Here is a 12,144-nt window from a genome sequence, read left to right on the forward strand (position 1 = left end):
CTCCTGGGTACAGGTGAAATCTCTGTTAAGTCCAATGAGGTACAATGCATCAAAAATATTTTAGTCTATAAATAATGTGTGTCTCGTTTGTGCATAAAAAAATATATGCTCTGAGCATCCAATCCAACGCTATCTTCATCTGTCTCAGTGGAGAGTGTGCTGACAGGATCGGTGCAAGGAAAAGCTTCAGCTTACTGCTCCTCCTCCCTCCAATTCCCACCTCCTAGCTGCTCACACACTTGGCATATGTAAAATAAAAATAGGAGCTTTGACCTCCTCCTGGCTGGCTGGTAAGGTGAAGTCCAAATGCACTGATGTCCAGATGTACTGGTGTCTGACACAGAATGCTGTCCAGGCTTCACCGCTGCCCAGGAGCAAACGCAAAATATCTAGAGGGGAGGTTAGATTTCAGAACAAAGCAAAACAAAATTAACATCACTCACCTGTTACACACTGACATGTCCCACAGCCCACAAGCTATTCTTACACATGCCACCATTACTCAACAGCTTATGTCACACATGCCACTTTCATTCCACCAGCTTATTTCACATGCCTCCTGCCCACTAGCTTTTCCCTCTTATGCAACCCAGCCCTAGGTTCCCTAGCCAGCTGTTTCACACATGTCCCCCTGCCCACCAGCTTTTGTTGCACATGCCCACCTCCCCACCATTTTTTCTCTCAAATGGCCCCCCTGCCCACCAACTTTCAAACATGCCCCCCCTGACAAACAGCTTTTTTTCTCACATGCCATAAGGCCCACAAGATTTGAATAAATAAACGGCTTAATGTTGTATGTATGCCATTTACATTACCTTGTTTATGTGTTAATGTATTCTGCAGATGTAAACTTAAGTATACTAATAGATAGCAACAGGGGAGAACAAAACAGTGTGCAAATATGGGATATCTAAACGTAAATACCCCCCTCCTTTCACTTTATTTTCTCCAGCCCCTCTCTCCATGTTTTATGTAGCCTTATCTGTTCATGGTTTCAGCTGCCCCCTCTGTTCATGTTTTCTGTAGTCCCCTCTCCCCCCATTTTCTTCAACCTCCCTCCCTTTGTTTTCTCCGTATAAGTGTGATAACCTTTTCTTCTGTTCTCTTCTTGTCCGCATCTCCACTTCTTGCTTTCCCTTTCCTTCCTGGACCCTCTTGGCTCCTCTCCGCTGACAGCTTTGTGAGGTCATGACGATGCCAATAGCCAGGTGCCAGAGGGATGCATTACACCTAAGAACAGCGTTATGGGGAAATAACAGGTGGGCAATACCACCACTTGCACTGCCCTGCCCGCCTAATTAACAGTGTTTTAATCAGAGACATTGTTAGTGTGGATACCCTGCCACAGTGCCGCCCCCTCAGAACCTAGCGTCCTAGGCAACTGCCTAAAGCTGCCCAATGGTGGTGCTGGCCCTGGGTGCTGTACCAATAAAGGAATTTACTGCAGAGTGCATTTCTGTTTAACACCATACTGAGATCACCCACACAGACAACATCTGTGATTGGTAAGTTTGCCATTATTTTTATTTACTATTATTGTTATTAACATTTATTTATAGAATACCAGCATTTACAATTGGCAATAAAACCAAAACAAAAGTTACTCTTAGTTTATAGATATCCAGTGATGCGGGTGTTTTTATATATATAGCCATTATTTAACATATTCCATCCTTTATTTTTTCTCCATTACAAAACTGTTGTTAGATGTGAAATCCTACCATGCACTTGGGGGTATATTTACTAAACTGTGGGTTTAAAAAAGTGGAGATGTTGCCTATCGCAACCAATCAGATTCTAGTTGTCATTTGCAGAATGCACTAAATAAATGAAAACTAGAATCTGATTGAATGCTATAGGCAACATCTCTACTTTCCAAACCCGTAGTTTAGTAAATCTAGCCCTTGGAGTTCACCAGGAGATACAGAGCACTGGGTCTATAACTGCCTGCTGAACAATATTTTACTCTGAATACTTAATATAACAAGTTAGCGAATTAACTATAGAGAAGCCAAAAGCATATGTGCCATCTCCGGGGGGAGAAGTCATGTAACATGCGGTAGGAGGAGGGCTATAAAAAGCCAAAATTCACAGCATTAAATGGAAGGGCAGAGCTTAATGGTGTGATTAAGCCCCGCCCCCTCCATTCCCTGCCGTGAATTTCGGCAAATGCGGGAGCTTTGCCTACTCTTCCGGGAGTCCGCGAGGACTCCCCGAAATTCGGGAGCCTCCCAGGAATTCCGGGAGAGTAGGCAAGTATGCAATATTCATCAAAGCCAGTGTCAATGATACCACATCAAAATGTAAATACATTCATTACAAGATATAACAGAATTATAAGAAATAAAACAGTAATAGTTGAAGACTAATAACATGACTCATGAGGGAATGCACGGTGGAGCAACTTTTGAGAAAACATAAAGACGTGTCCTTTCAGCAGTAGGTTTTCTATGCAGACTATTAGTTACATTTAAATGCAATAGGGATTTCATTTTTTAAACCTTTTCACGGAAAATGAGTTTATTGCATTGACGTGGCTGTCATGGGCATATATGGAGCTCTATGGCTCAAGCAGCAGCAAGAGGCTTGTATATCAACATATAGGAAGTATGAGTCATAAGTGGAACCAGGTGCAAGACCAGAAGAAAGTTAGACTGTTCTGCAAAATTCTTGTGAGTGTTTCATTGCTGCTGTTTCCACCTTGCAAGAAGATATGGTGCATATATTATTAATGATCTATAAATATACATTTATTACCGATACTTACATATACATATACATATACATATACATATTACAATAATAAGCAGTTTAGCTGATGAAAAATCCCCTCTGATCTTAACAAATGGTAAAACAGGGTAACAGGTAAAAAATAAATATTGCATTATTCAATTTCTGTAAGGGTCATTTCCCGATGCATCAATGATTTTCATTTTCTTTACAAACTAAAATTTAATGTACTTTTTTCTGCCTACATTTATTTTAATAGATCACTGTTTTCTGCAACATGTGATAAGCTTGTGAATCAGTTATATTACAGGAATTTAAAGGTCTCCTTTGCTAACTGTAATATATGCAAACATATGTCTGTTCAGTGCTCTTATTTGATGGTCTTGCAAAATGCCTACTTTCTACTATTGGGAAGTCTGTCCGAATGCTTTGTGCAACCTTTTTTAAATTGCAGGTCAAGTTAACAATGGAAATGCCAGAAAAAAAAATTAACTTCAAAGTTGTGCCATCACTTTTGTACCACCCCTTAATTAATTATAACGTTCCCATTTTACTCCTGAAATACATGCTACTGGAAGAGCGTGGCAGCTTTCCCTCAGATCTGTCTCTTGAGCTTATTTTCCAAATCAGTTACGGACTTTGTACTTTTGAACTGATTCACCTGAAAATGCTGTGGACTTATGGATAGGCTATTGCTGATTTCTGTTTTGAATGCAAGATTTGCTGTAGAATAGCTGTGACAGTAGAGATTGTCTGCTTTACATGTTTGCCACCCTATTTTGCTGTGAAAAGAGAAATGACCGTAAGCTACTGACTTGGAGCAATTCAGAAAAAGTCTGGCTGGAGATCAAAGACAGAGAAAGAAGTTATATGTTTCGTGGCTGTGAGAAGTAAGGTGTTGGTTGATGTGCTCATATTGTTCTACCACCTTCTTTCTTTACTGATGCAGAGGAATCCAGGACCAAGACTGACTACACTGCTTGGCAGACCTAGTCCAGTTTCAAGTTGCACTGTCACGCACTGTACAGATTCAAAATACCCAAGGATCCATGACGTGAGATTGGAGGATGGGAGAGTGCAAAGGTTTTGGCAGTTATTTATCAGGGACCATGAGGCAGTTAAACATATATGCAAGAAAGATCTTGACCACGCTGGTGGAGCTACATTTTGCCAGTCAACAGTATAGCACTACAGATTCATTTGACATGCAGGTATTCACAAGCATGTATATACTGTATGTATACACACAGGGCCTGATCAACCACTAGGCTGATCAGGTTGCAGCCTGGAGCGCTGAGTCCTGGGGGGGCGCAGCGCGGAACACTGACAAGCTGTTGGTTTTTTTGGGGGGTTTTTTTTCTTCAAGTGCCGGTGATCGGCTTCTTTCTCCTCTAATGGGGCCGCCCCTGGCCTCAAGGGGGCGGTCCCGCATGTTCCTGTACCCAATCACGCAGCTAACAGCATCCAACGCTGTTAGCTGCCCTATCAGTGTATTGCTTAGTGTGGTCACGTGAGATCTCACATCTCACGTGACCACACTAATCACACAGAGCGCGCCCGCAGCTAACAGCGTTGGATGCTGTTAGCTGCGTGTGAAGATGACAGAAGCGCCGGCGTCTGGTCAGAAGAGAACAGAAGACAGCAAGGTAAGTGCTTGTTAAATATCAGGGGGGTGACACATCGGATGTGGAGGGGGGAGATGACTGGGGGGGATCTTATAAATTGGATATGGGGGGATTAATGATCTGCTAGTATGGATTGGATAGGGGGGATTAATGGAGTGAAAATGGGAGGTAATGAACTAGCTGGAGGGGGGGCTTATGAATTGGATGGGGGAGTTAATGAAGGGTAGAGGGGGGGGATTAATGAAGTGAAAATGGGGATTAATGAACTGGCTAGAGGGGGGGCTTATGAATTGGATAGAGGGGGCATATGAATTGGATGGGGGAGTTAATGAAATGGCTAGAGGGGGGGTATTAATGAAGTGAAAATGGGGATTAATGAACTGGCTAGAGGGGGGCTTATGAATTGGATAGGGGAGATTAATGAAAAAGCAATGGGGAGGTAATGAACTGGCTACGGGGGGGGTTAGTGAATTGGATAGGGGGGGTCATAAACTGTCTGGTGCGGGTTGATAATAATGACAGGGGGATGAATTGGTGGGGAGGTGATGAAATAGCTTGTAGAGGGCAGGATTTCTGTATTGTGTGGCGGTGATGTTGATGCTGACTGTGGTTTCAGCGGTCACTAGAATGCTAAATACTAGATAGACAGGGCTGGTAGATGTTACTATAGGAGTGTAAATAATTTTCATATAGTTTATTGTCTGTCTGTACTAGGGGGTTGTTTTGTATCATTCAGGGTTTATTAAAATTTTTCACTATAATACAATTTTTGCAATATTTTTTGCAATTTTTTTTTAAATACAGGACTCCCAAGTTTCCAGAAGCCAACGGACAACACTCCAAGAACATGCAAAAGAGAACACCAGGTAGTCTACACTGCAAGATAAGAGAGGAAGTGCATAATCAAGTGTGTTTAATGTATTAATGTTTTACAATTTTATTTACAGATATATATCTATATATATAAAAAATTTATTTACACACACACTGGGGTGGGGGGGAACTAGTGTAGTAGCCTGGGGCGGCTGTGACCCTTAATCAGGCCCTGTATACACAGTGGTGGAAGTGGGGGTGTATAAGGTGGTATGCTATACCCCCACTTCTCCTATTGCCCTCATTATAAAACTATCAAATTTCATTCACTTATGTTTTCCATACCGCCACTTCTAAATTTCCACATTGACCAATGTTATACATGTATCTACATGTATATAGATTCTACTATTAGATATACTATTAATTGATATTAACCTAAGGGTCCTCTGAATATTTAATATAAAACTGGTAGCTTCTCTGCAAACTTCACTTCATATTATTATTTAACTACTTCTTCAACTGAAGCTGTGTAAATTAATACTTGGATGTAATGAAAGCATATTTATACCGATGTAAATGGGCAACTCTAAAAATGCTGATGTCAAAGAGATACAAGAAAAGAAAAATGTAATATAGTAATATAGTTGATGAGGCTGAAAAAAGACACCAGTCCATCAAGTTTAACCTATTTTGAATCTCCTGCGATCCCTCACTTATATTTAAAATTAATCCAGATTAAGCAACCGCCAATCTGTTTCAATCGGGAAAAATCCCTCCAGACCCAATATTGTATTCTTATTTTTTCTCTATATCTACTACTATCCTTCATTTTAATTAACGGTCACATCCCTTGATACACTTTTCTGCTAAAAATTTCTCTAACCCTTTCTTATACATATCTATTGAATCTGCCATCACAACCTTCGCTGGCCGTGAATTCCATATCTTGACTGCCCTTACTGTAAAGAACCCCTTCCTTTGCTGGTTGTGAAACTTCCTCTCCTCTAACCTTAGGGAATGACTGTGTGTCCTGTGTATAGTCCTTAGGGTAAAAAGTTCCCATGAATGTTCTCTGAATTGACCCTGAATGTATTTGTACATAGTAATTCTTTTTATAGAGTGAAGCCCAGAACTGTACTCCTTATTCAGATGAGGTCTTACCAACGTTTTATACAGTGAAAAAATTACACTGTCTTACCTTGCATCTATGTCCCTTTTTATGCATGCCAATACTTTATTTGCCCTTGCAGCTGCTGCTTGACATTGAGCACTATTGCTAAGTCTACTGTCTACGAGCTCTCCCAAATCCTTTTCCATTATAGATTCCCCTAAATTAATCCCATTTAATTGATAGATTGTGTGCTTGTTTTTGATCCCTAAATGCATAACCTTACATTTATCTATGTTAAACCTCATATTCCATTTGGCCACCCAATCCTCCAGTTTATTTAAGTCCCTCTGTAGAGAAGCTACATATTGCTCTGATTTTATTACCTTACTGTCACGGGCACTAGGAGTCTTTACCCAGGGATCACCAGATGGTAAGCTTACCAGAGCAATGTAGATGGTAATAGGGTACTCTGGTAGCTGGGTGATCACGGAACATGAAATGATGACCGATGAGATGCTCAGGAAAGTCTATGACTAGCAACACTGGTAATAATGAGGTAATGATACACAAGGAACTGTATGGACAAGGACACGTGAAGGTAGTCAGTGGTCTGCGGTAGCAAGTTGTACCACTGCTATAGTGAGGAGGAATGTCCAACAGAAACAAGGAGGTGATGAGAGTCAGCGGTCTGCGGGTAGCAAGTTGTACCGCTGTCTGAGTGAAGGAATGGAATCCAAGTGGAGGTATCCAGGTAGTCAGTGGTCTGCGGTAGCAAGTTGTACCACTGCTATGTGAGAGGATAATGGAACAGGTGATACCGGAAACAGGGATCAGTGGTCTGACATCAGCAAGTTGTACCACTGCATATATATGTGAGGAGGTGCACGGGGGAAGACTGCAACACAGGATATACACAGGCACCTTATACACGATCCACAGTAATATGCACAATATAGGTATATATATATGTAAATGACTGATCAGGTCTGCAATCTAGAAAGTCTCTTGAAGTAGTCCAGCACAATGATAACACAGTCAATGATGGCAATAGACTCAGCGGATAGCAGACTCCAGAGAGAACCAAACACAGTCCAGCAAGATATGCAATACACAGCACAGTCAATGAGAAGTATGCATACCGTGGTTCAGCAGTAGCAGTCAGATGGGATTGCAGCGGTACCCGAGCGGCTGGAGGCCGACTGGATAGGAAGTCCCTGGATAGGAGAAGCAGCGGTCTAGCAGGTGCAGCGCACAGGTGAGTAGACCGACAGGGACACGAATCCACAGGAGTCAGCAACACGTGGAACTGGACTCATAGGAAACCCAGGAGAATGGAGATGATCCAGCAGAGGGTAGTAGAAGAGATACAAATCCAATGCTGACAGGAGGGTAGAGGCCAGTGGAACACGTGAAGGCGTGGAGAGTGGATCAGCAGGAGATGGACGATAGCGCTGACCACAGCGGCAGGACTCAGCGGCACACGGAGGTAACCAGTAGCAACCACAGGAACCAACAGCGATGGGAAACAGGAGTGCAGCGCAGGGCAGGAGCTGTAGATCACGAAGCGTAGCAGATGGTAATGAAAAGTGGCAGTCTCGAGGAAGTCACAGCAAAGATGAGATGAGAGTGTAGTGCACGGAGGCAGCGGATAGTAATCAGCTGGCAGTCACGATGTTGAACACAGGCGAGTTGCAAGCAGGAGACTGTAGTGCACAGAGGCAGCGGATAGTAGTCAGCTGGCAGTCACGATGTTGAACACAGGCGAGTTGCAAGCAGGAGACTGTAGTGCACAGAGGCAGCGGATAGTAGTCAGCTGGCAGTCACGATGTTGAACACAGGCGAGTTGCAAGCAGGAGCCTGTAGTGCACAGAGGCAGCGGATAGAAATCAGCAAACAGACTTGATGAGAAGCAGGTGAGTGAGGTAAAAGCTGGAGTGCACGGAGGCAGCGGATAGAAATCAGCAAACAGACTTGATGATACAGTTGATGGTAGAAGTGGTATGGAACCACAGTAGTAGAAGTGGTTTGGAAACCACAGGAATCAGCAGCACTGAATACACAAGTAATACAGGAACACCTTCAGAGACTCATGAGGAATGAGACTCCAAGATCAGGCAACGTGGTGTTGACCACAGGTGCTTAATATAGGGAGGTTGCCTGATCTGCCAATTAAGTTAAAGGAACATACACTGAAGGTTTGGAAAGGGCTGCGCATGCGCAGTCCCTCAGGATAGAGGACGTCCACGGTTCCTAATAGTCCGGGAAGAAGCACTCACAGTCCGGTGAGTGACAGTACCCCCCCTTTTAAAGGTGGGCACAGAACGCCTGGAACCGGGCTTGTCCGGATTTTTGGAATAAAACTTCTTCAGAAGGGCAGGAGCATTAAGATCTTCAGCTTTGATCCATGAACGCTCTTCAGGACCAAAGCCCTTCCAATGAACGAGGAAACGGAGGACTCCTCGCGAAATTTTTGCATCCAATACCTCAGTAATCTCGAAATCCTCCTCCTGATGAACTTGAACTGGCTGCGGTGCTGAGGGAGGAGTCGAGAAACGATTGATAATAAGAGGTTTGAGTAAGGACACATGGAAGGCATTGGAAATCCGAAGATTCTTAGGAAGAAGAAGTTTAACACATACTGGATTGATAACTTGAATGATCCTATATGGACCAATAAAACGAGGGGCGAATTTCATAGATGGAACCTTCAAACGAATATTTTTGGTAGATAACCAAACCCGATCTCCAATTTTTAGTGGTGGAATAGCCCGCCTCTTCTTATCTGCGAAAGACTTATATTTGTTAGATGTCTTCTTTAAACAGGTTTTGACCTGAGACCAGATATTTTTGAAGGTCTGACAAGCAGTCTCCACAGCAGGAACTTGGGTGGGTGGGAGGGCAGGAAATTCCGGAAAAGACGGATGGTGACCGTAAACCACAAAGAATGGAGTTTTGGATGATGACTCATGGTACATGTTGTTATGGGCGAATTCAGCCCAAGGGAGCAATTCTACCCAGTTGTCTTGGTTGGCTGAAGAGAACATCCTAATAAAAGTCTCAAGATCTTGATTGACTCGTTCCGTTTGTCCGTTAGATTGCGGATGGTACGATGATGAGAGTGCTAATCGTATGCCCAAGGTTTTACAAAGGGCCCGCCAGAATCTGGAAACGAATTGTACTCCTCTATCTGACACAATCTCAGACGGACATCCATGGATGCGGAAGATTTCTTTAATGAAATGTTCAGCCAGAGTAGACGAGGAAGGTAAACCGGACTGAGGGACGAAATGAGCCATCTTCGAAAATCTGTCTACCACTACCCAAATAGTATTGTGATTCTTACTTGGTGGCAAATCAGTAACGAAATCCATACTAATATGGGTCCAAGGTTTGGACGGAATGGGTAGTGGTCGCAGCAACCCTGCTGGAGTTCTGCGGGAGGATTTGAACTGAGAACATAAATCACAGGAAGCAATAAACTCTTTGACGTCTCTCCTCATTGAAGGCCACCAGTAACTTCGAGAGAGAATCTCAAAGGTCTTGTGTTCACCGGCGTGTCCGGAAAAACGAGAGGCATGGAACCACGAAAGGATTTTCCTCCTCAGAGTAGGAGGCACGAGGGTCTTCCCAAATGGTAGCATTTTGGTGGATGAAGCAGCCAGAGAAATACATTTGGGGTCTAGAATAGCATGGTTGGGAACCTCTTCTACATCAGAGGACGTCACCAAAGCTCGAGATAGAGCGTCAGCTTTCTTGTTCTTAGCGGCTGGTTTGAAGGTTATAATTAATTCAAAACGGGAAAAGAAAAGAGACCATCTTGCTTGACGAGGGTTCAAGCATTGAGCAGATTGCAAATATGACAAGTTCTTATGATCCGTGAAGATCGTCACCGGATGGCGAGCTCCTTCCAACAAGTATCTCCATTCCTCCAATGCAGCTTTGATGGCCAGCAACTCCTTGTCCCCGATAGTATAGTTTTTCTCTGCGGGCAGAAGACCCCGAGAATAGAAGGCACAAGGATGTAATTTTTGTTGCTCCGAGCGTTGGGAGAGAATGGCTCCTAAGCCCACATTAGAGGCATCTACTTCTAGGAAGAAGGGAAGTGTCACATCAGGCTGTCGAAGAATGGGAGCAGACGAGAAGGACTCTTTGAGAATTTGAAAGGCTTGGAGAGCCTCAGATGACCATTGCTTAGTATTAGCCCCTTTCCGAGTTAGGGCCACAATAGGAGATGCAATGGATGAAAAGTCTTGAATGAAGCGTCTATAGTAATTGGCAAAACCTAAAAAACGCTGGATGGCACGAAGAGTAGTTGGCTGAGGCCAATGTAGTACAGCATTTACTTTGTCTGGATCCATCTTCAGGCCAACTCCGGAAACTATATACCCCAAGAATGGAATCTGGGGTAATTCGAATGAACATTTTTCCAATTTACAGAACAATGAGTTTTTCCGTAGTCTGGAGAGGACCTCTGCCACATGTTGGTGATGAGAAGGCAGGTCCTGTGAGAAGATCAATATGTCGTCCAGGTAGACAACGACACATACATATAATAAGTCCCGAAAGATCTCATTGATGAAACCCTGGAAAACAGCGGGGGCATTACACAGCCCGAAGGGCATTACTAAATATTCGTAATGCCCATCTCTGGTGTTGAACGCCGTCTTCCATTCGTCACCGGAACGGATTCTGATTAAATTGTAAGCACCACGAAGATCCAACTTAGTAAAAATACGGGCTCCCTTAATGCGGTCAAATAGCTCAGTGATCAACGGAATGGGATACCGGTTCTTGATAGTAATGGCATTGAGTCCACGAAAATCTATACAAGGGCGTAATGATCCATCCTTCTTTTTGACAAAGAAGAACCCAGCTCCAGCGGGCGAGGTGGAAGGTCGAATGAACCCACGCTGGAGGTTCTCCCGTATATATTCAGATGTAGCTTGAGTTTCAGGTAACGAGAGTGGATAGACCCGGCCTCTGGGAGGAGTCTTGCCAGGAAGAAGATCAATCGGACAATCCCAAGAACGATGAGGAGGAAGACGTTCAGACTGAGCTTTATCAAAAACATCGGTAAATGAAGCATATTGAGGAGGGAGTCCCGGTGAAATAGCTGAAATGGAAGCTTGCTGTACCTTGAGAGGAATGACTTGGGAAAGGCAATGATGGTGACATTCAGGCCCCCAAGACGTGACTTGAGGGGTGCGCCAGTCAATCTGGGGAGAGTGACACTGAAGCCATGGAAGGCCTAGGACAATCGGACTTGTCGTAACAGGAAGAATTAAAAACGATATCTCTTCATGATGCAGAGCACCAATCTGAAGGGTTACTGGAGACGTACTCTGGGTGATGAGACCGTTGATGAGACGTGATCCATCGATAGCCGTCACAGTAATGGGAGTTTTTAAGGTAATCATTGGTAGAGACCATTGATTAACTAACGATTTGGAAATAAAATTTCCTGCTGCTCCGGAATCAATCAATGCCTGTGACTCAAAGGTCTTGGTAGCAAAGGAAATAGTCACATCAAAAGCGCAGACTTTAGACTTCATAGACGATGGAGAGGACTCCAGGGACCCTAACTTCACCTCTCCAGAACTAGTTAGGGCCTGGCATTTCCCGATCTCTTAGGGCAGGAGCTGAGGACATGAGTGGAATCAGCACAATAGATACAGAGTCTATTCTTGACTCTTCGTTTCCTCTCCTCAGAAGATAACTTGGAACGTCCAATCTCCATGGGAATCACAGCGGGTGACACTGGACGAAATTGAGGGTTAGAGCGAAAAGGTGCTTTAGCAGAAGTCGTTTTCTCAGCCTCTCTTTCACGAAATCTCATATCAACACGATGGCATAGAGAGATCA

This window comes from Mixophyes fleayi, chromosome 3 (genome assembly GCF_038048845.1).
Source record: "Mixophyes fleayi isolate aMixFle1 chromosome 3, aMixFle1.hap1, whole genome shotgun sequence".
Lineage (NCBI taxonomy): Eukaryota > Metazoa > Chordata > Amphibia > Anura > Limnodynastidae > Mixophyes > Mixophyes fleayi.